The sequence below is a fragment of the Anabrus simplex genome, chromosome 2 (genome assembly GCF_040414725.1).
Source record: "Anabrus simplex isolate iqAnaSimp1 chromosome 2, ASM4041472v1, whole genome shotgun sequence".
NCBI classification, from domain to species: domain Eukaryota; kingdom Metazoa; phylum Arthropoda; class Insecta; order Orthoptera; family Tettigoniidae; genus Anabrus; species Anabrus simplex.
In genome coordinates, this window is record NC_090266.1 from 489,232,231 (window position 1) to 489,255,966 (window position 23,736).

The following is a 23,736-nucleotide window of genomic DNA, read 5'->3' on the forward strand; positions in this document are numbered from 1 at the left end:
ACCGCTATGTGATATATTTCAGCTTTGTACTCTGACCGAGAGGCTCTGTCGTGTAAGGTTCAGTATTGCATGAACTCTCTCAACGAATGTTCGTTCTAAGAGATACATGTACTGCGGGTCAGTATTTCTCCGGCAACATTGTCACATAACGATATTTCAAGGCGCAACGACGGTATATTGCTCAACTATGCAAGTCCATTTTGCCACTAAACCAACTCATCATTGTTAATAAAGGATATCTTCGGCTCCGCAGCGAAGTGGTTAACGTACTTGCCTTTGGCCCAGGGGATACCGAGTTCAATCCAGCAGGTCTTTTCTGAGGAGCATGTCGTGGAGTTGCGAATGAGGTTAAGGGCACGTAATTCATCTATCTACACCTTCTGGCCCCCTCAAATAACACATAAGAAGCTATGAATGGCTAATACAGATTTAATTACAGCAGGTAGACGCAATGCAATATTGGAAAGTTATATAAACAAAGAGATTGATCGTTATTGTAAGATTATTAAAAGTAATATTTAATAAGTTTTATTTCACTGCCTTCGTTGTTTAATGACCAAGCTGCTGAACTGCCAACCATGCACCACTTAGATAGTGAACCCGAACTCCATCGACAAACGTTCGTAGGTTGTTCAGGAAAACCTTCTAAATATATTGGTGTGAGGGACCCGTAGTCTCCGGTGGTTTGTTCCAGATTAATAATGTAATCATGATTTAATCAGTTTCCTACTCCAATCATCCTTGTTTCCGTGAAAATGCTTTCACAACAGTGAAAAACCCCGTAATATGCCGTTAAAGTGTGTGTCGTTGGCTTCCAGCAAGTTAAGGAACTCCTGCGGGACAAAATTCCAACACCCTGGCGTATGTCATTAACTAGCCTTTAGGACGGACGTGAAACAAATCTTCTTTTTCTACCGCTTTTCCCACACCTGTGGGGTCGCGGGTGCGAACTGCGTCGCGCATGTGGATTTGGGCCTGCTTTACGGCCGTATGCCCTTCCTGACGTCAACCCTCTATCGAGGGATGACAGACGTGAAACAAATAATTAACATCATTTTTTTAGTGCAATACAGATACAAAGCTAATTGAGACAAAAAAAACCAAATGAAATTCACTCTGTAACGAGCCACCGAAGACCACAGGTCCCTTTTATAAAATACTCAGAAGGTATCCCTGAACAACGTCCGAAAGTTTGTCGGTGGAATTGTGATTCACTCTGTATACTGAATGTGATGTATTTCTATCCCATAGTCCAATTTCGGTGAATACATACTGAATACTTCTTGAAATATCCTATCTAATACAATAGTCCACAGAATAGTATAGTAGTATAATCTGAGATTGCCCTACATGTTACGCTATAACACGAGTATATGCTACGGCGCTGTAATTAAACAATGTAGCAAAGTTTAGAGAGTGGACAAAATTCTGAAATATTTTCCAAAATGACAATCGAAAATAAAAACCTCCAAAAGTAAAAGCCTATAGCTAAACCTGCAATTGCCCCACACTACATAACAGGATAACAGGAAACAACCTTGAAAGGAAAAGGGAAGATGCCTGGGATAAGAATCGAATTAGGGTATATTGACAGCTCAGTTCAATACAGCTAAATATCTTAAAATTGTCATTGCTTAGACACCTGTTTCTCTAGATCCCGAATTATTTACATTACTATTATCGTAAAGGAACCCACAGGGTTTAAAGCGGAAAGTGTGGACTTCCGAGAAGGTAACTTGTTAATAATTTAATATCGTGTCGCTATTTCTAGCCGGATGCAGCCGTTGTAAGGCAAACCCTTCGATGAGGGTGGGCGGCATCTGCCATGTATAGGTAACTGCGTGTTATTGTGGCGGGAGATGGTGTTATGTGTGGTGTGTGAGTTACAAGGATGTTAGGGACAGCACAAACACCCAGCCCCCGAGTCATTGGAATGAAGGTTAAATGAAGGTTAAAATCCCCGACCGGCCGGGAATCGAACCCGGAATCCTCTGTACCGAAGGCCAGTACGCTGGCCATTCAGCCAACAAGTCGGACAGGTAACTTGTTGATGAACTGCGAAAGAATGTCTCGGTTCTAGTTCAATGGCAATACAATGCAATTGATAAGTACATCTGTGGAAAACTACTCCCGGCATAATTTTACACGTAGAATAAATCTCAGTCCGCCTCTGTGGTGTAGTGGTTAGTGTGATTAGCTGCCACCCCCGGAGGCCCGGGTTCGATTCCCGGCTCTGCCACGAAATTTGAAAAGTGGTACGAGGGCTGGAACGGGGTCCACTCAGCCTCGGGAGGTCAACTGAGTAGAGGTGGGTTCGATTCCCACCTCAGCCATCCTAGAAGTGGTTTTCCGTGGTTTCCCACTTCTCCTCCAGACAAATGCCGGGATGGTACCTAACTTAAGGCCACGGCCGCTTCCTTCCCTCTTCCTTGTCTGTCCCTTCCAATCTTCCCATCCCCCACTAAGGCCCCTGTTCAGTATAGCAGGTGAGGCCGCCTGGGCGAGGTACTGATCATTCTCCCCAGTTGTATCCCCCGATCCGATGTCTGAAGCTCCAGGACACTGCCCTTGAGGCGGTAGAGGTGGGATCCCTCGCTAAGTCCGAGGGAAAAGCCAACCCTGGACAATAAACAGATTAAGAAAGAAAGAAAGAAAGAATAAATCTCATATACAGTGGTATAGCTGCCCCTATTACTCAGTTTTATGCAATCCGCAGATTATAGCCTAACCCAGAAACACTGACCTTGGCTACTCACAGCTAAGTCTGGTCTTACTACGCTTTCTATAATTCGTTTATTCGTGTGAACGAAATCAGCATTAACGATAAGATACCGAATGATGATAAAGTATCGTGAAAATTCTGTATCACGGAAACTTCATATACAAAGAATATGATGGCTGAATGTTTGGAAGTAGTGTTGATATAATACTACCAAACCGGAGTTCGTGATAGCCAAGTGTGCTTGAAGTTAGAAGAGGAAAGCGGTGCTTGTTAGTCGGAGGTTCGAGTCCGATACAGGACGAATTTTTCTTCGTTGTTAAAAGTTCGTGTGAATCGCGTTCTTGAAGACAAATCTAAATCATGATCAGTTCTCATGTTGCAGGTACTCTGTTATGTTCGTTTCTAAGTAGCTCCTACAAGAGCTGTTTGCTGTAAAATAAGCTATTACCGACAGAGGTGCAATGGGCTTGTGCATGGCCATTCTATTAATGAAGGAAATGTTCAAAATGACCACCTCCTTGGTTAATGCAAATCTGAGCACGGTGGAGGTGAGTCATTCTTGCTTGCTGCAACGTATGTGGTGAAACCTGCCTGCACCTTGCTGTAAATATTACCATGTTCTGTTTCATGTGCCGTACGTATGAAGTCCAGTCGTTCTTCGAGTCGAACGTGCGCAGTTGCTTTGCTAGAATGGGTGTGTCATAATGCTGACATAAGTGCAGTGCGCTTCATTCGTTGTAGCCGTTTGCCAAATGAGTGTCGCGTGTTATTATTCCTTTCTGATGTAGGCTTTCTTTTTAAAGGTGAAAAGTGACTTTTGACACTTAAGGAAGTTAAAACTTAACAAGTTAAACCTTAATTACGAATGACTTTAAGAGTTCTTCTTCTTCTTAATCTGTTTACCCTCCAGGGTCGGTTTTTCCCTCGGACTCAGCGAGGGATCCCACCTCTACCGCCGCAAGGGCAGTGTCCTGGAGTTTCAGACTTTGGGTCAGGGGATACAACTGGGGAGAATGACCAGTACCTCGCCCAGGCGGCCTCACCTGCTATGCTGAACAGGGGCCTTGTAGAGGGATGGGGCTATTGGATGGGACAGGCAAGGAAGAGGGAAGGAAGCGGCCGTGGCCTTAAGTTAGGTACCATCCCGGCATTTGCCTGGAGGAGAAGTGGGAAACCACGGAAAACCACTTCCAGGATGGCTGAGGTGGGAATCGAACCCACCTCTACTCAGTTGACCTCCCGAGGCTGAGTGGACCCCGTTCCAGCCCTCGTACCACTTTTCAAATTTCGTGGCAGAGCCGGGAATCGAACCCGGACCTCCGGGGGTGGCAGCTAATCACGCTAACCACTACACCACAGAGGTGGACGACTTTAATAGTTTAAAAATAAAAAGGAAAACCTCGTAGTTAGATTCTAACTCACATGCTGGTTGCGATTAGTAACATGTAGCCACTCCAGGCGACAAAGAGTAGGTCTAGTATCTCTGTACTAATGAAGTAATCTACGCTATCGCTTCGAAACTGATCTTGTATGTTACAAGTTCCGAACTCCAATCTACAGACAGGTTTCTTTGCTGAAAACACAACAGTATGCCAAAGAATCATGTGCTCTTAGCCCAGATAGCTGTAACAATTCCCTACGCGTAGAGTACGTACCTATTACTTGGTTAATGAATCCAGTCCGCCGCTGTGGTGTAGTGGTTAGTGTGATTAGCTGCCACCCCCGGAGGCCCGGGTTCGATTCCCGGCTCTACCACGAAATTTGAAAAGTGATACGAGGGCTGGAACGGGGTACACTCAGCCTCGGGAGGTCAACTGAGTAGAAGTGGGTTCGGTTCCCACCTCAGCCATCCTGGAAGTGGTTTCCCGTGGTTTTCCACTTCTCCTCCAGGCAAATGCCGGGATGGTAGCTAACTTAAGGCCACGGCCGCTTCCTTCCCTCTTCCTTATCTATCTCTTCCAATCTCCCCATCCCCACGCAAGGCCCCTGTTCAGCATAGCAGGTGAGGTCACCTGGGCGAGGTACTGGTCATCCTCCCCAGTTGAATACCCCGACCCAGAGTCTGAAGCTCCAGGACGCCGCCCTTGAGGCGGTAGAGGTGGGATCCCTCGCTGAGTCCGAGGGAGAAACCGACCCTGGAGGGTAAACGGATAAAGAAGAAGAAGAAATGAATCCAACGTAATGTTTCAGGTGGTACTCACAATGAGTTTGTCCGTAGTCGGTGCTTACGTGGCAAAATTATTATGTCTGTTTATTATAACTTCCTTATAGGAATATCTGAGACTTCCGCGCAGTCACTTCCACCGTGAACGTCCAGCTCTTAAAACTCTGTATTCACGCACAGAGCGGAAGTTCTCGCTTGGAAAAGTTGCTGATATGTTACAGCCTTATGGTCCAGTTTTATGACTTTATTGAACGCTGTAACGGTAGTAATTACATGACGTACGCTATCACATCTGACGTACAGCATTTGCGTGCCATAGATTATAAAATACTGTGAAAAACACGTTTCTATCAATTTCGATGTGACGAGACTATACAAAATGGCGGTAAATTGGTACGTCTGTAATTGGCCCTAACCTATCACGTTTCTATGATACCCTGACCAACCCTTTCTATAAAATAAAATGACTTCTTGAACCAACCAGGTGCGGAATTTTCTACTGACAGCTAAAGGAGTGGCTATGGTTTGTACAGTGCAGTAACATTTCGTGAAAATGGTTGGAGTATTCGACTGCGCTCTACGTAAAATGTCACGCTGTTTTGAGGTGGGCAGCAATTACTGCCTCTTGTACCGTTTTTTTTATTGTGCGGGGATATCTTTAGCGGGCTAACTGCACATAAAATTGCTGTAAGATGTTGTGCAAAATAGGACTAAGAGACATTTAATTCCTCGCTGGTTCCATATGTTCGGGAAAAAATAGGGACACCTTTGCCACCAGGTGTATTATTCCTCATAGGTTTTTTCTTGTCGGAACGCCATATCTTCCTTAATACTTTATCAAAATTAATTATTGAGACACCATTTTGAAGATTACTTTCCCCGTTAATGACAAAAATTAAACAAATAGTTTAAAATTAATGTTTTCTTTATAAAGCTTTATTTTAAATCCTTATTTGCATAAAGTTGTCCGCCTCTGTGGTGTAATGGTTAGTGTCATTAGCTGCCACCCCCGGAGGCCCGGGTTTGGTTCCCGGCTCTGCCACGAAATTTGAAAAGTAGCACGAGGGCCGGAACGGGGTCCAGTCAGCCAGGTGGGTTCGATTCCCACCTCAGCCATCCTGGAAGTGGTTTTCCGTAGTTTCCCACTTCTCCTCCAGGCAAATGCCGGGATGGTACCTAACTTAAAGCCACAGCCGCTTCCTTTCCTATTCTTTGTCTATCCCTTCCAATCATCCCATCCCCCCCGCAAGGTCCCTGTTGAGCATAGCAGGTGAGGCCGCCTGGGCAAGGTACTGGTCACCCTCCCCAGTTGTATCCCCCAACCCAGAGCCTGAAGCTCCAGGACACTGCCGTTGAGGCGGTAGAGGTGGGATCCCTCGCTGATTCCGAGGGAAAATCAAACCTGGAGGGTAAACAGATTAAGAAGAATAAGATTTGCATAAAGAATGCAGAAGGCGCCATCTGTTGACAATCCGTTTAACTAACATGCACGACAGCTGTCGCTTGGAGTTGCTTACATTGATTATATTGTTTAAAGAATGTAGAAGGCGCCATCTATTTACACTCTGTTTAACTATAGTCTACTTCATATTGGAACAGTACTATGAAACAGTTATTGGACATCATTTTGAAGATTACCTGCGCATGACAGTTGTTTACAGCCGGGTAGAGTGGCTCAGACAGATGAGGCACTGGCTTTCTGACCCGAATTTTGAGGTTCGATCCTGGCTCAGTCCGGTGTTAGTGGAAGTTGCTCAAATATTGTAGGTCAGCCTCCTGTAGATGGATTTACTGGCACGTAAAAGAACTCCTGCGGTACTAAATTCCAGCACCTCGGCTTCTCCGAAAACCGTAAAAGCTGTTAGTGAGACGAAAATCAAATACTATTATTATTATTACTACACCTGATTACATTCTTGACGCAAGTGTAATCTATCACGCAAATAAACCGAATTAAAACTTATAAAGTGAATTAAATCAAGTAAGTACCTTATGTCCGCCTCTGTGGTGTAGTAGTTAGCGTGATTACCTACCAACCCCGGAGGCCCGGGTTCGATTCCGGTTCTGCCACGAAATTTGAAAAGTGGTACGAGGGCTGCAACGGGGTCCACTCAGCCTCGGGAGGTCAACTGAGTAGATGTGGGTTCGATTCCCATCTCAGCCATCTTGGAAGTGGTTTTCCGTGGTTTCCCACTTCTCCTCCAGGCAAATGCTGGGATGGTAACTAACTAAAAGCCGCGGCCGCCTCCTTCCCTCTTCCTTGTCTATCCCTTCCAATCGTCCCATCCCCCCACAAGGCCCCTGTTCAGCATAGGAGGTAAGGCCACCTGGGCGAGGTACTGGTCCTCCTCCCCAGTTCATCCCCGACCCAAAGTCTCACGCTCCAGGACACTGCCCTTGAGGTGGTAGAGGTGGGATCCTTCGCTGGATCCGAGGGAAAAACCAACCCCTGAGGGTAAACAGATTAAGAAAGGGAGAAAGTACCTTATACTTTTATTGCTCATAACCTCAACAACATTGACCTGCCAATTCATTCCACGATACCAAGGGGCACAACAGGCAGACTGCGAGGGAGACCTCCAACCAGAGGCTGTTCCACACCATTGAAACCTGTCACACCATCACATCCGCGGAGATAGAATTTGTTGTCAATTAGGATTTATAAACAAAATTAATTTAGTAAATTATTAAACTCAGTGGAAACCGTATTTGTGAAATAACTTAAAGCCAAGTAAATAACTTGAATGTGTATTCTGGAAATCTTAGTTTATTTTGCTGGGAAAGTTCAAGTATTAACGTAACAGTTAAGGGGACATGTCCGAAGGTAATGGATTTTAAGGCCACAAAGTATTGTGAGCGTTGTTGTTGTTGTTGTTGTTGTTGTATTTGACTTTGATTGATTGAGCATTAAATGTGCTGAGATTAGTAAAGTGGAAACCTTGGTCATCAACCGATGTAACTTAATTGTGTTTAGCCTTCAGCTTAGAAACCTGGATGGTCATGGGGTCATCAACCTCAGTGACTTAGCTTAAGGCCATATGTCACTATAGCATCATTTTCCTTGCAGTCATCATCAACAATGACTTTAAAGTAAATTAGAAGGTTAGATGTTGGTCCATGACATAGTCGCAGGTCACATCGATTCAATTAAGGGTCCATGCCGTACAACCACTGTGTGGCACACACCGATTGGACTGCCTTAATTATACCAAGAGTCCAGAGTTCGTGTTACGAGGGCTGGACCATCACGAATCATTATTGGTACATGTAGTCTCACATGAAAGCCGAATTTAAGGATTTCCAGACTTTCTTTTCTTCATTCTTAATTTGTGACAATGGTTTCTAGTAAGGATGTCCATCAGACAGTTAAGTCAAAGTCTCAAACCAGTATAACTCTCCTCTGCGTTGTAATTATTGTTGCGTTGATTGGACAAGATGAGTTCAATTTATAATTATTTCTTTAACAAACAAAGAATTTCTTGAGTTAATCTTTCATTCAAGTAGTTAGTGTAGATAAAATGAAACCCGCCCTTACCTCAGCAAGTGACGAGGAGCCCGTAACGACCAAGAGACAGATCTCATGTTAACTGCTGATAGGTAAGGAAGGTAGGTATCCTTTATGGACCACCAAGTGTTCAATACCAAAACAAAAACATAAATAATTCCAGTCAGTTTAGGCAACTTCAAAATAACACTTTACGCAAAATGAAATGAAATGGCGTATGGCTTTTAGTGCCGAGAGTGCCCAAGGAGAAGTTCGGCTCGCCAGATGCAGGTCTTTTGATTTGACGCCCTTAGGCGACCCGCGCGTCGTGATGAGGATGAAATGATGATGAAGACAACACAGACACCCAGCCCCAGTGTCAGCGGAATTAACCAATTATGGTTAAAATTCCCGACCCTGCCGGGAATCGAACCCGGGACCCTTGCGGCCAAAAGCCAGCACGCTAACCATTTAGCCACGGATCCGGACACACTTTACTCAATAATTCAATGGTGACATCGTCTGGTCAATGTCCCAACTTCATGCATTAGTTGTTTCAAATTTAGTTTAATAGATAGAGTTCCTTGAGGCGCTTCTTTTAAATGTGTGGGGTTGGGGTGTATCGCCCGGTACAGTTACATTGCAAATAATGCTTGATACACATAATACTTACGCACAGTTGCTAATAGTACATTATGGAACAAATCTATCACGGCAATAATTAAGACACGAGTATGTTTATAAAACGAGCGAAGCGTGTGGTTATGGAACTCTGATTGGTGGCGAACCTGTATCATAATGAAAATCTGAACTCTGATTTGTGGAGAACCTGTATCATTATAGGCGAGCTGCATAGACTGTTTATGCTCGACGATACTTATAACACCGAGCTCGATAGCTGCAGTCGCTTAAGTGCGGCCAGTATCCAGTATTCGGGAGATAGTAGGTACGAATCCCACTGTCGGCAGCCCTGAAAATGGTTTTCCGTGGTTTCCCATTTTCACACCAGGCAAATGCTGGGGCTGTACCTTAATTAAGGCCACGGCCGCTTCCTTCCCACTCCTAGCCCTTTCCTGTCCCATCGTCGCCGTAAGACCTATCTGTGACGGAGCGACGTAAAACAACTAGCAAAAGATACTTATAACTCTATATTTTAAAAATTCATAATTTTCTTTCGAGATGTCGCTTGACAGTTAAGTTTACTGAACAGAGCGCATGCGCTGGGTTATTCATTTTCCGTGACTGGGTCAGAGACCTTGTCAATGTCATACGTTTTCAAAGTTTTGATAGGAGGTTATCATAACCTAGCTTTATTTCAAATACAAATTGTTTATTGTACAGCTGGTGAAGTGAACTTGCGGGAATGTACCGTGTGGTTATGGAAAATTGGAAGTAGAAGGTGCATTGATGTTAATAAATGTGTCCGGGATGTTTGATTTTGGAAACAAGTGCGAATCTAGTGCGTTGAGCGCAGGTGCGATGCTATCCTTACCTAATTGGTCAAACAATATTATCATGATGAATATCTGAACTCTGATTGGTGGCGAACCTGTATCATAATGAAAATCTGAACTCTGATTAGTGGAGAACCTGTATCATAATGAAAATCTGAACTCTGATTTGTGGAGAACCTGTATCATAATGAAACTGGAACTATAATGGGCCTCATTAAGATTTAGCTTTCTGGCATATAATATTTATATTTCGGCATCGTCGAGCTTAAATATATAAAGGATGTAGCTGACACCATACCTGATTTTAAATTACATTTCACTACTAGCAATGCATTTTATCCTCGCAGATCCAAAGCGCCTACAGTCAGTGAGGTGGCTGCTGTTTTTGTCACTGATGACGGAACTCCACCAGGCAGTGTTGATTTTGTCATCTATTCTAAGAGAACTGGAGCACTTACTAAAATAACTGTCTTGAACCCCCATTCTGATCCAGTGTACTATCCATTGCTTTTCCCATGTGGTGATTCTGGATGGACTTTAGATAAGCCACATGTTCAAGTTCATACTACTGCGTTGAGAATGGTCACAACTCAGTTACAGTACTATTGCTATCGTTTAGCAGTTAGAGATAGTTTCTGTTTCAGGTAAATTATTTCAACCATACCTATTGTTGACAGTTATGTCAGAGTAGAAGGTTCCAAGTTGGCACTCGTTCGTTCGCATCACTAAGAACTCAGAGCTTTTAGTTGTAAATGCTTGATGGACACTGATGCTGAACAAAGCGGGGCATTTCGGGGAATTCCTGTTTTCAAAGAATTTTTTTAAAGAAGTTTGAAAACAAAATTCACATCTGACAAAGACAATATCTATTTTTTTAATATTTATGTTTTACAATTAAACATATTGTATAGATAGTCCTAAATATTCGCATTGATCAGCTAGTAGTAACGAATTTTGATAATAAAACTTCATATTTGTTTTCATTAGAGTTGCTGACGTCTTAAAACCACTCTACTGAAAAAAACCCACTTATTTGGAGATCTAGTCCCCTTATTAAACTGAACCGTGCCGAGCAAGTGGCTGTGCAGTTTGGGACACGTTGTGTAGCTATCAGCATATATTCGGGAGGTAGTGGGTTCGAACCCCACTGCCGGCTGCCCTGAAGACGATATTCCGTCGTTTCCCATATTCACACCAGGCAAGGCCATGGTCGCTTCCTTCCTTCTCCTAGCCTTTTCGTGTCCCATCGTCGCCATAAGACCTAACTGTGTCGGTGCGATGTAAAGCAAATTGTAACATACATAAAATTATCCTCATTATAGTGGTTTATGCCTTTCAGCGTTCAGTCTGCAAGGCTCCGTGAATTTACTAATCGCCACCATAATCCTCTCTTTGTAACTAGTTCTGTGGCCTCATTTAGTCCTATACCTCGTATCTTTAAATCGTTAGAAACTAAGTCTAACCATCGTCATCTTGGTCTCCCTCTAACATTCTTACCCTCCATAACACAGTCCATTAATTTCATAGGCAACCTATCCTCCTCCATTCGCCTCACATATCCTGAGTCCACCAAGCTTTCACTCCCATAAATCAAAGTTGGTTTGAACACAGACCGATGTAAAGATAGTATGGTCCGGGAGCCGACTTCCTTCTTACAGAACACCGTTGATCGCAACTGCGAGCTTACTGCATTAGCTTTACTGAACCTTGAAACAATTTCACTTACTATATTACCATCCTGGGAGAACACACATTCTAAGTACTTGGAATTATCTGCCTGTTCCAGCTTTGTATTCCCAATATGACATTCAATTCTCTTGGATTTCCTACCTATCGACGTCTTAGAGAGGCTAATTTTCATACCATACTCTTCTCCTTCTTTATCTGTTTACCCTCCAGGGTCGGTTTTTCCCTCGGACTCAGCGAGGGATCCCACCTCTACCGCTTCAAGGTCAGTGTCCTGGAGCTTCAGACTTTGGGTCGGCAGGATGACCAGTACCTCGCCCAGGCTGCCTCACCTGCTATGCTAAACAGGCTCCTTGCTGGGGATGAGAAGATTGGAAGAGATAGGCAAGGAAGAGGGAAGGAAGCGGCCGTGGACTTAAGTTAGGTACCATCCCGTCATTTGCCTGGAGGAGAAGTGGTAAACCACAGAAAACCACTTCCAGGATGGCTGAGGTGGTAATCGAACACACTTCTACTCAGTTGACCTCCCGAGGCTGAGTGGACCCCGTTCCAGCCCTCGTAACACTTTTCAAATTTCGTGACAGAGCCGGGAATCGAACCCGGGCCTGCGGGGGTGGCAGCTAATCACACTACCCACTGCACCACAGAGGCGGATCATTCCATACTCATTGCACCTATTTTCAAGTTCCCAGATATTAGACTGCAGTCTTTCAGCACAATCTGCCATTAAGACCAGGTCGTCAGCATAGGACAGACTGCTTACTACGTTTTCACTTAACTGAATCCCTCCCTGACACTTAATACCTTTCAGCAGATGATCCATGTAAACTATGATCAATAAAGGTGAAAGATTACAGCCCTGTTTAACCTCTGTAAATACCTTGAACCAAGAACTGTTTCTACTGTCAATTCTCACTGCAGCCCAATTGTAATCATAAATGCCTTTGATTTAAATAAACTACCGCCGGACTGAGTGGCTCAGACGTTTGAGGCGCTGACCTTCTGACCGCAACTTGGCCGCTTCGATCCTGGCTCAGGCCGGTGGCATTTGAAGGTGCTCAAATACGTCAGTCTCGTGTCGGTATATTTACTGGCATGTAAAAGAACTCCTGCGGAATTAAATTCCGCCACCTCGGCGTCTCCGAAAACCATAAAAGTAGTTAGTGGGACGTAAAGCAAAGAACATTATTATTAATAAACTACCCTTAATCCCATAGCCCCCAGTATGGCGAACATCTTTTCCATCGGTACTCTGGCATATGCTTTCTCTAGATCTGCGAAACATAAACATAACTGTCTATTCCTCTCATAGCATTTTTCAATTACCTGCCGCATGCTGAGAATGTGATCCTGACAGCTCCTCTGTGGTCTGAAACCACACTGGTTTTCATCCAACTTCCTCTCAACCACCGATCACTCCCTCCCTTCCAAGGTGCCAGTGAACACTTTGCCTGGTATACTGATTAATGAGATAACTCGACAGGTGTTGCAATCCTCCCTGTTCCCTTGCTTATAGATAGGTGCAATTACTGCTTTTGTCCAATCTGAAGGTACCTTACTAACACTCCATGCTAATCTTATTACTCTATGAAGCAATTTTATTCCTGCCATCCCAATATACTTCACCATTTCAGGTCTAATTTCATCTATCCCTACTGCTTTATGGCAATGGAGTTTATTTACCATCCTTTCCACTTCATCAAGTGTAATTTCACCAACATCATTGACCTCCTCCACATGAGCTCGGTTGTTTGCGACATCACAAGGAAGATACCCTTTTACATCGAGAAGATTTTCAAAATGTTCCTTCCACCTGTCCAGTGATTCCCTGGGATCTATTATGATTTCACCTGATTTACCCAAAACACTATTCATTTCCTTTTGTCCTCCCTTCCTAAGATTTATTACTGTCCTGTAAACAAACACATAAAATTGACTCCCGCTGGCTTACGTTATAAGTGATCGACGTTAAAATTGTCAAAATACCTTTATTTTCACTACTCTAAAACGAAGTTTGACATATTCGTTACTTTACTGCATACACATTTTTAATTAGTTTCTAAAGACGAAGTGCCAAACTTGCGAGTATGCTATTTTCACTTCCTAAATTTCTAATTAACTTATATTATATTCATCCTGTTATTCTTCCTTTAACTCTACAGTTAAGTAGTGGTAAATCATGATTATAGTTTTGGAATGGTTTTACTGCTTAGATATATGTGTCAAAGTATTTATGGTCTCCATATATTACTATAGTGCAATTATTTGTGTTAAACATTTACGTCTGGTCGGCCCCGCTGTGTAGGGGTAGCGTGCCTGCTTCTTACCCCGGGTTCGATTCCCCGACCAGGTCAGGTATTTTCACCTGGATCTGGGGACTGGTTCGAGGTCCACTCAGCCTACGTGATCAGATTACAATTGAGGAGCTATCTGACGGTGAGATAGCGGCCCCGGTCTAGAAAGCCAAGAATAACGGCCGCGAGGATTCCTCGTGCTGACCCCAATCTGCTGGCCTTCGCGCTGAATAGCGGTCACTTGGCAGGCCACGTTCCTGCGGGGCTGTTGTGCCAAGAGCTTTGGTTTTATACATTTACGTTTGTATGAACGTGATGGTTAGGTTGGGTGTAAAAATGGTCAAAGTATTTGTGCAGGCATTATGTTAATAAACAACGAGACCAGATCAATTTCATCGTTTGTCAAAATACTTATAGCCGGTACTGTTAGTTAGTTAGTTAGTTAGTTAGTTAGTTAGTTAGTTAGTTAGTTAGTTAGTTAGTTAGTTAGTTAGTTAGTTAGTTAGTTAGTTAGTTAGTTAGTTAGTTAGTTAGTTAGTTAGTTAGTTAGTTAGTTAGTTAGTTAGTTAGTTAGTTAGTTAGTTAGTTAGTTAGTTAGTTAGTTAGTTAGTTAGTTAGTTAGTTAGTTAGTTAGTTAGTTAGTTAGTTAGTTAGTTAGTTAGTTAGTTAGTTAGTTAGTTAGTTAGTTAGTTAGTTAGTTAGTTAGTTAGTTAGTTAGTTAGTTAGTTAGTTAGTTAGTTAGTTAGTTAGTTAGTTAGTTAGTTAGTTAGTTAGTTAGTTAGTTAGTTAGTTAGTTAGTTAGTTAGTTAGTTAGTTAGTTAGTTAGTTAGTTAGTTAGTTAGTTAGTTAGTTAGTTAGTTAGTTAGTTAGTTAGTTAGTTAGTTAGTTAGTTAGTTAGTTAGTTAGTTAGTTAGTTAGTTAGTTAGTTAGTTAGTTAGTTAGTTAGTTAGTTAGTTAGTTAGTTAGTTAGTTAGTTAGTTAGTTAGTTAGTTAGTTAGTTAGTTAGTTAGTTAGTTAGTTAGTTAGTTAGTTAGTTAGTTAGTTAGTTAGTTAGTTAGTTAGTTAGTTAGTTAGTTAGTTAGTTAGTTAGTTAGTTAGTTAGTTAGTTAGTTAGTTAGTTAGTTAGTTAGTTAGTTAGTTAGTTAGTTAGTTAGTTAGTTAGTTAGTTAGTTAGTTAGTTAGTTAGTTAGTTAGTTAGTTAGTTAGTTAGTTAGTTAGTTAGTTAGTTAGTTAGTTAGTTAGTTAGTTAGTTAGTTAGTTAGTTAGTTAGTTAGTTAGTTAGTTAGTTAGTTAGTTAGTTAGTTAGTTAGTTAGTTAGTTAGTTAGTTAGTTAGTTAGTTAGTTAGTTAGTTAGTTAGTTAGTTAGTTAGTTAGTTAGTTAGTTAGTTAGTTAGTTAGTTAGTTAGTTAGTTAGTTAGTTAGTTAGTTAGTTAGTTAGTTAGTTAGTTAGTTAGTTAGTTAGTTAGTTAGTTAGTTAGTTAGTTAGTTAGTTAGTTAGTTAGTTAGTTAGTTAGTTAGTTAGTTAGTTAGTTAGTTAGTTAGTTAGTTAGTTAGTTAGTTAGTTAGTTAGTTAGTTAGTTAGTTAGTTAGTTAGTTAGTTAGTTAGTTAGTTAGTTAGTTAGTTAGTTAGTTAGTTAGTTAGTTAGTTAGTTAGTTAGTTAGTTAGTTAGTTAGTTAGTTAGTTAGTTAGTTAGTTAGTTAGTTAGTTAGTTAGTTAGTTAGTTAGTTAGTTAGTTAGTTAGTTAGTTAGTTAGTTAGTTAGTTAGTTAGTTAGTTAGTTAGTTAGTTAGTTAGTTAGTTAGTTAGTTAGTTAGTTAGTTAGTTAGTTAGTTAGTTAGTTAGTTAGTTAGTTAGTTAGTTAGTTAGTTAGTTAGTTAGTTAGTTAGTTAGTTAGTTAGTTAGTTAGTTAGTTAGTTAGTTAGTTAGTTAGTTAGTTAGTTAGTTAGTTAGTTAGTTAGTTAGTTAGTTAGTTAGTTAGTTAGTTAGTTAGTTAGTTAGTTAGTTAGTTAGTTAGTTAGTTAGTTAGTTAGTTAGTTAGTTAGTTAGTTAGTTAGTTAGTTAGTTAGTTAGTTAGTTAGTTAGTTAGTTAGTTAGTTAGTTAGTTAGTTAGTTAGTTAGTTAGTTAGTTAGTTAGTTAGTTAGTTAGTTAGTTAGTTAGTTAGTTAGTTAGTTAGTTAGTTAGTTAGTTAGTTAGTTAGTTAGTTAGTTAGTTAGTTAGTTAGTTAGTTAGTTAGTTAGTTAGTTAGTTAGTTAGTTAGTTAGTTAGTTAGTTAGTTAGTTAGTTAGTTAGTTAGTTAGTTAGTTAGTTAGTTAGTTAGTTAGTTAGTTAGTTAGTTAGTTAGTTAGTTAGTTAGTTAGTTAGTTAGTTAGTTAGTTAGTTAGTTAGTTAGTTAGTTAGTTAGTTAGTTAGTTAGTTAGTTAGTTAGTTAGTTAGTTAGTTAGTTAGTTAGTTAGTTAGTTAGTTAGTTAGTTAGTTAGTTAGTTAGTTAGTTAGTTAGTTAGTTAGTTAGTTAGTTAGTTAGTTAGTTAGTTAGTTAGTTAGTTAGTTAGTTAGTTAGTTAGTTAGTTAGTTAGTTAGTTAGTTAGTTAGTTAGTTAGTTAGTTAGTTAGTTAGTTAGTTAGTTAGTTAGTTAGTTAGTTAGTTAGTTAGTTAGTTAGTTAGTTAGTTAGTTAGTTAGTTAGTTAGTTAGTTAGTTAGTTAGTTAGTTAGTTAGTTAGTTAGTTAGTTAGTTAGTTAGTTAGTTAGTTAGTTAGTTAGTTAGTTAGTTAGTTAGTTAGTTAGTTAGTTAGTTAGTTAGTTAGTTAGTTAGTTAGTTAGTTAGTTAGTTAGTTAGTTAGTTAGTTAGTTAGTTAGTTAGTTAGTTAGTTAGTTAGTTAGTTAGTTAGTTAGTTAGTTAGTTAGTTAGTTAGTTAGTTAGTTAGTTAGTTAGTTAGTTAGTTAGTTAGTTAGTTAGTTAGTTAGTTAGTTAGTTAGTTAGTTAGTTAGTTAGTTAGTTAGTTAGTTAGTTAGTTAGTTAGTTAGTTAGTTAGTTAGTTAGTTAGTTAGTTAGTTAGTTAGTTAGTTAGTTAGTTAGTTAGTTAGTTAGTTAGTTAGTTAGTTAGTTAGTTAGTTAGTTAGTTAGTTAGTTAGTTAGTTAGTTAGTTAGTTAGTTAGTTAGTTAGTTAGTTAGTTAGTTAGTTAGTTAGTTAGTTAGTTAGTTAGTTAGTTAGTTAGTTAGTTAGTTAGTTAGTTAGTTAGTTAGTTAGTTAGTTAGTTAGTTAGTTAGTTAGTTAGTTAGTTAGTTAGTTAGTTAGTTAGTTAGTTAGTTAGTTAGTTAGTTAGTTAGTTAGTTAGTTAGTTAGTTAGTTAGTTAGTTAGTTAGTTAGTTAGTTAGTTAGTTAGTTAGTTAGTTAGTTAGTTAGTTAGTTAGTTAGTTAGTTAGTTAGTTAGTTAGTTAGTTAGTTAGTTAGTTAGTTAGTTAGTTAGTTAGTTAGTTAGTTAGTTAGTTAGTTAGTTAGTTAGTTAGTTAGTTAGTTAGTTAGTTAGTTAGTTAGTTAGTTAGTTAGTTAGTTAGTTAGTTAGTTAGTTAGTTAGTTAGTTAGTTAGTTAGTTAGTTAGTTAGTTAGTTAGTTAGTTAGTTAGTTAGTTAGTTAGTTAGTTAGTTAGTTAGTTAGTTAGTTAGTTAGTTAGTTAGTTAGTTAGTTAGTTAGTTAGTTAGTTAGTTAGTTAGTTAGTTAGTTAGTTAGTTAGTTAGTTAGTTAGTTAGTTAGTTAGTTAGTTAGTTAGTTAGTTAGTTAGTTAGTTAGTTAGTTAGTTAGTTAGTTAGTTAGTTAGTTAGTTAGTTAGTTAGTTAGTTAGTTAGTTAGTTAGTTAGTTAGTTAGTTAGTTAGTTAGTTAGTTAGTTAGTTAGTTAGTTAGTTAGTTAGTTAGTTAGTTAGTTAGTTAGTTAGTTAGTTAGTTAGTTAGTTAGTTAGTTAGTTAGTTAGTTAGTTAGTTAGTTAGTTAGTTAGTTAGTTAGTTAGTTAGTTAGTTAGTTAGTTAGTTAGTTAGTTAGTTAGTTAGTTAGTTAGTTAGTTAGTTAGTTAGTTAGTTAGTTAGTTAGTTAGTTAGTTAGTTAGTTAGTTAGTTAGTTAGTTAGTTAGTTAGTTAGTTAGTTAGTTAGTTAGTTAGTTAGTTAGTTAGTTAGTTAGTTAGTTAGTTAGTTAGTTAGTTAGTTAGTTAGTTAGTTAGTTAGTTAGTTAGTTAGTTAGTTAGTTAGTTAGTTAGTTAGTTAGTTAGTTAGTTAGTTAGTTAGTTAGTTAGTTAGTTAGTTAGTTAGTTAGTTAGTTAGTTAGTTAGTTAGTTAGTTAGTTAGTTAGTTAGTTAGTTAGTTAGTTAGTTAGTTAGTTAGTTAGTTAGTTAGTTAGTTAGTTAGTTAGTTAGTTAGTTAGTTAGTTAGTTAGTTAGTTAGTTAGTTAGTTAGTTAGTTAGTTAGTTAGTTAGTTAGTTAGTTAGTTAGTTAGTTAGTTAGTTAGTTAGTTAGTTAGTTAGTTAGTTAGTTAGTTAGTTAGTTAGTTAGTTAGTTAGTTAGTTAGTTAGTTAGTTAGTTAGTTAGTTAGTTAGTTAGTTAGTTAGTTAGTTAGTTAGTTAGTTAGTTAGTTAGTTAGTTAGTTAGTTAGTTAGTTAGTTAGTTAGTTAGTTAGTTAGTTAGTTAGTTAGTTAGTTAGTTAGTTAGTTAGTTAGTTAGTTAGTTAGTTAGTTAGTTAGTTAGTTAGTTAGTTAGTTAGTTAGTTAGTTAGTTAGTTAGTTAGTTAGTTAGTTAGTTAGTTAGTTAGTTAGTTAGTTAGTTAGTTAGTTAGTTAGTTAGTTAGTTAGTTAGTTAGTTAGTTAGTTAGTTAGTTAGTTAGTTAGTTAGTTAGTTAGTTAGTTAGTTAGTTAGTTAGTTAGTTAGTTAGTTAGTTAGTTAGTTAGTTAGTTAGTTAGTTAGTTAGTTAGTTAGTTAGTTAGTTAGTTAGTTAGTTAGTTAGTTAGTTAGTTAGTTAGTTAGTTAGTTAGTTAGTTAGTTAGTTAGTTAGTTAGTTAGTTAGTTAGTTAGTTAGTTAGTTAGTTAGTTAGTTAGTTAGTTAGTTAGTTAGTTAGTTAGTTAGTTAGTTAGTTAGTTAGTTAGTTAGTTAGTTAGTTAGTTAGTTAGTTAGTTAGTTAGTTAGTTAGTTAGTTAGTTAGTTAGTTAGTTAGTTAGTTAGTTAGTTAGTTAGTTAGTTAGTTAGTTAGTTAGTTAGTTAGTTAGTTAGTTAGTTAGTTAGTTAGTTAGTTAGTTAGTTAGTTAGTTAGTTAGTTAGTTAGTTAGTTAGTTAGTTAGTTAGTTAGTTAGTTAGTTAGTTAGTTAGTTAGTTAGTTAGTTAGTTAGTTAGTTAGTTAGTTAGTTAGTTAGTTAGTTAGTTAGTTAGTTAGTTAGTTAGTTAGTTAGTTAGTTAGTTAGTTAGTTAGTTAGTTAGTTAGTTAGTTAGTTAGTTAGTTAGTTAGTTAGTTAGTTAGTTAGTTAGTTAGTTAGTTAGTTAGTTAGTTAGTTAGTTAGTTAGTTAGTTAGTTAGTTAGTTAGTTAGTTAGTTAGTTAGTTAGTTAGTTAGTTAGTTAGTTAGTTAGTTAGTTAGTTAGTTAGTTAGTTAGTTAGTTAGTTAGTTAGTTAGTTAGTTAGTTAGTTAGTTAGTTAGTTAGTTAGTTAGTTAGTTAGTTAGTTAGTTAGTTAGTTAGTTAGTTAGTTAGTTAGTTAGTTAGTTAGTTAGTTAGTTAGTTAGTTAGTTAGTTAGTTAGTTAGTTAGTTAGTTAGTTAGTTAGTTAGTTAGTTAGTTAGTTAGTTAGTTAGTTAGTTAGTTAGTTAGTTAGTTAGTTAGTTAGTTAGTTAGTTAGTTAGTTAGTTAGTTAGTTAGTTAGTTAGTTAGTTAGTTAGTTAGTTAGTTAGTTAGTTAGTTAGTTAGTTAGTTAGTTAGTTAGTTAGTTAGTTAGTTAGTTAGTTAGTTAGTTAGTTAGTTAGTTAGTTAGTTAGTTAGTTAGTTAGTTAGTTAGTTAGTTAGTTAGTTAGTTAGTTAGTTAGTTAGTTAGTTAGTTAGTTAGTTAGTTAGTTAGTTAGTTAGTTAGTTAGTTAGTTAGTTAGTTAGTTAGTTAGTTAGTTAGTTAGTTAGTTAGTTAGTTAGTTAGTTAGTTAGTTAGTTAGTTAGTTAGTTAGTTAGTTAGTTAGTTAGTTAGTTAGTTAGTTAGTTAGTTAGTTAGTTAGTTAGTTAGTTAGTTAGTTAGTTAGTTAGTTAGTTAGTTAGTTAGTTAGTTAGTTAGTTAGTTAGTTAGTTAGTTAGTTAGTTAGTTAGTTAGTTAGTTAGTTAGTTAGTTAGTTAGTTAGTTAGTTAGTTAGTTAGTTAGTTAGTTAGTTAGTTAGTTAGTTAGTTAGTTAGTTAGTTAGTTAGTTAGTTAGTTAGTTAGTTAGTTAGTTAGTTAGTTAGTTAGTTAGTTAGTTAGTTAGTTAGTTAGTTAGTTAGTTAGTTAGTTAGTTAGTTAGTTAGTTAGTTAGTTAGTTAGTTAGTTAGTTAGTTAGTTAGTTAGTTAGTTAGTTAGTTAGTTAGTTAGTTAGTTAGTTAGTTAGTTAGTTAGTTAGTTAGTTAGTTAGTTAGTTAGTTAGTTAGTTAGTTAGTTAGTTAGTTAGTTAGTTAGTTAGTTAGTTAGTTAGTTAGTTAGTTAGTTAGTTAGTTAGTTAGTTAGTTAGTTAGTTAGTTAGTTAGTTAGTTAGTTAGTTAGTTAGTTAGTTAGTTAGTTAGTTAGTTAGTTAGTTAGTTAGTTAGTTAGTTAGTTAGTTAGTTAGTTAGTTAGTTAGTTAGTTAGTTAGTTAGTTAGTTAGTTAGTTAGTTAGTTAGTTAGTTAGTTAGTTAGTTAGTTAGTTAGTTAGTTAGTTAGTTAGTTAGTTAGTTAGTTAGTTAGTTAGTTAGTTAGTTAGTTAGTTAGTTAGTTAGTTAGTTAGTTAGTTAGTTAGTTAGTTAGTTAGTTAGTTAGTTAGTTAGTTAGTTAGTTAGTTAGTTAGTTAGTTAGTTAGTTAGTTAGTTAGTTAGTTAGTTAGTTAGTTACCGTAATTTCCCCTAACTATGGTCCTTAAGCACAACTATGGTCCATTGTGGTTATAAATTCTCCGCGTACTACCATTTATGGACAGCAGTGAGCTATCATCGTTTCTGAAGTGCTAAACTACTCTGCCATCTACTGGCATGGTCAGGAACTGCATGTTTCCGCATGACAGTGCATAGTGAGAGCTGATTCATAACCACGAGGGTGAATACTTTGTTCTTTGGTGTTCTACTTTCCATCGTACTGAAAGGAAGGTAAGTGTTACCTCAAGTGTGTTTTCTTTATTTACATTGCTGCATATTAGGCACGCATTATCACATGTTTGAAGTAGATTTGTCGATTTAGTTTATGAGAAACGTGCAATATAATAAATTACTGTAACCTTGAGCACAACTATGGTCCATGTTTCTGGGTGGACCATAGTTGTGTTCAGTGTGCTTGTCTGATGGTGCAAGCTTCTTCACGCGTATTTTTGCCATAAACGCAAACTAACAAGCCGCATGGCTTTCTTGTTTACTTTTTTAGGCCTAGGCAGCAATGAGTGACAGCAAAGAAAAGAGACGGAAAATAGGAGGTCGCCCGTACAAACCTTATTCGGATGACGTAATGCAACAGTGTTTGAAAGATGTAAAAGAGAAAAGATTATCATCCCGTAAGGCTGCTGAGACTTATGGAATTCCCCGTAGTTCTATAATACTTAAGATGAAGGCTGTAAGGGAAAATAACGAGGCATTGCCTGGGCGTTGCTGTGTCTTTACTTCTGAAGAGGAGGAATCATTTCTACAACATGCCATCAAACTTAGTGAATTCGGTTTTCCTATTTCAACATTTGACCTTCGCTGCATTGTAAAAATGTATTTGGACGCTTGCGGCCGCGAGGAACTGAGGTTTTCTGCAAATTTTCCTGGAAAACGTTGGGCTGAATCATTTGTTCAACGCCATCATGCTGCCTTATCACAAAGATTTGCCAGTAATATTAAGAGGAGTAGAGCTGCTGTGAATAAGGCCATAATAAATTCATACTTTGATAACATTCAGAAGGAACTGGAAGGTATTCCTCCTGAAAATCTGTATAATTACGACGAGACTAACCTGGTTGATGATCCCGGGAAGAAAAAGGTGTTAACAAAACGGGGATGTAAGTATCCTGAAGCCATAAAGAATTCATCCAAAGCATCAGTGTCTGTCATGATGTGTGGAAATGCAGCTGGCGAGATTTTACCACCTTATGTTAATTATAAGGCGGAGAAAATGTGGGACACTTGGACTGAGAGTGGCCCTACGGGTGCCAGATATAACCGTACAAAAAGCGGATGGTTCGATGGAACTACTTTCGAAGATTGGTTTAACACTTTACTTTTACCTGAGCTAAAGAAAAAGGATGGGAGAAAGGTTATAATAGGGGACAATTTAAGTAGCCATATTAGCCCTAGAGTTATTGAGACGTGTGAACGCAATGATATTGCATTTGTTTGTTTACCTCCAAATGCTACACACCTGACACAACCTCTGGATTTGTCTTATTTCCGCCCCATGAAGATCTACTGGCGGCAGATACTAGATGACTGGAAACGAACATCTTTCGGAAGGAAATACCCAACAATCCCAAAGGACACATTTCCTTCACTATTAAAGAAGTTGGTGGACAAATTAGCCAACAATGGACCATCAATTTTGAAGGCTGGGTTCAGAAAATCTGGACTGTATCCTATCAACAGGAAGGAAGTATTAGCCAGGCTCCCGAATGCTGAACTAGATTCGTCATTGCCATTAGTGAGTTCGTCCTTTATAACGCATCTAGAATCAGTCAGGGCACAGGAGACACTTGCCGGTACAAATAGAAGGAAAAGAAAACTCAATGCTGAACCAGGAAAGAGTGTACATGCTACAGATATCCCAGCTCTCTCAATCAACAGTGATCAACAAGATAAACAAGGATCTTCAGGAATTTCCCAAAAGAAAAAGAAATCTATGGTAAGTTTGGGTTACATTTACCTTCTTTAGATTACCTTGTACTGTTGAGATTAGAGCCATGATTTATTGATTTGATTCAACTTTCCTTTTCAGAATCCTAAGAAGATAGAAACTATCAGTAGTGATGACGACACTGTGTCATACAAATCTGACACAGATAATGACTTTGACCTGAGTCTATCAGAAAGTGAGGATGGACTGACACATCCTCTGGAAGAGACTGAAGCATATGTCCCTGAAGTAGATGATAATGTGATAGTTAAATATGAAGAAGAATACTGGCCTGGTGTTATAACAAAAGTGCACAAATCAGGCATCACAGTGAGTTGTATGGCAAGAAGTGGAAATTTTTGGAAATGGCCTTCTCAGGAGGATATATTAAGTTACAGTTTATCAGATATTGTTTGTAAAATCAAGCCACCTACAAAGGTATCATCTAAGAGGGAGCTTTATAACGTCCCTGAACTGAAAGACAAATGGGGTATCGTGGAGTAGACTGTCAATTTTCTTTAACATTCGGCCACAATTAATGGTGTGCCCTGGTAAATGTTCAAAACCTATCGCCGTTTCAGTTGATTGTAAAAAATACTTCTATGTTAATTGTAAGTGTAACAAGTGTAAAATATATGGTTTAAAGTACTTACAACTATGGTCTAATATACAAAAACCTCAGTGGACTATAGTTGGGCACTTCAGCATACAACAATGTACCACTTTTTGCACATTTTTACACTTGCAGATAGAAATTTCTATGATCAACTGTTATAGTAATCGACCTTCTTATATCCTATTCTACATATCTAAAATTATTCATCTGATTCGTGAATTATAGAACCAAGTTATGCACAGAAACATGTAAAAAGTGGTACATAGTTGTAGGAAATTACGGTAGTTA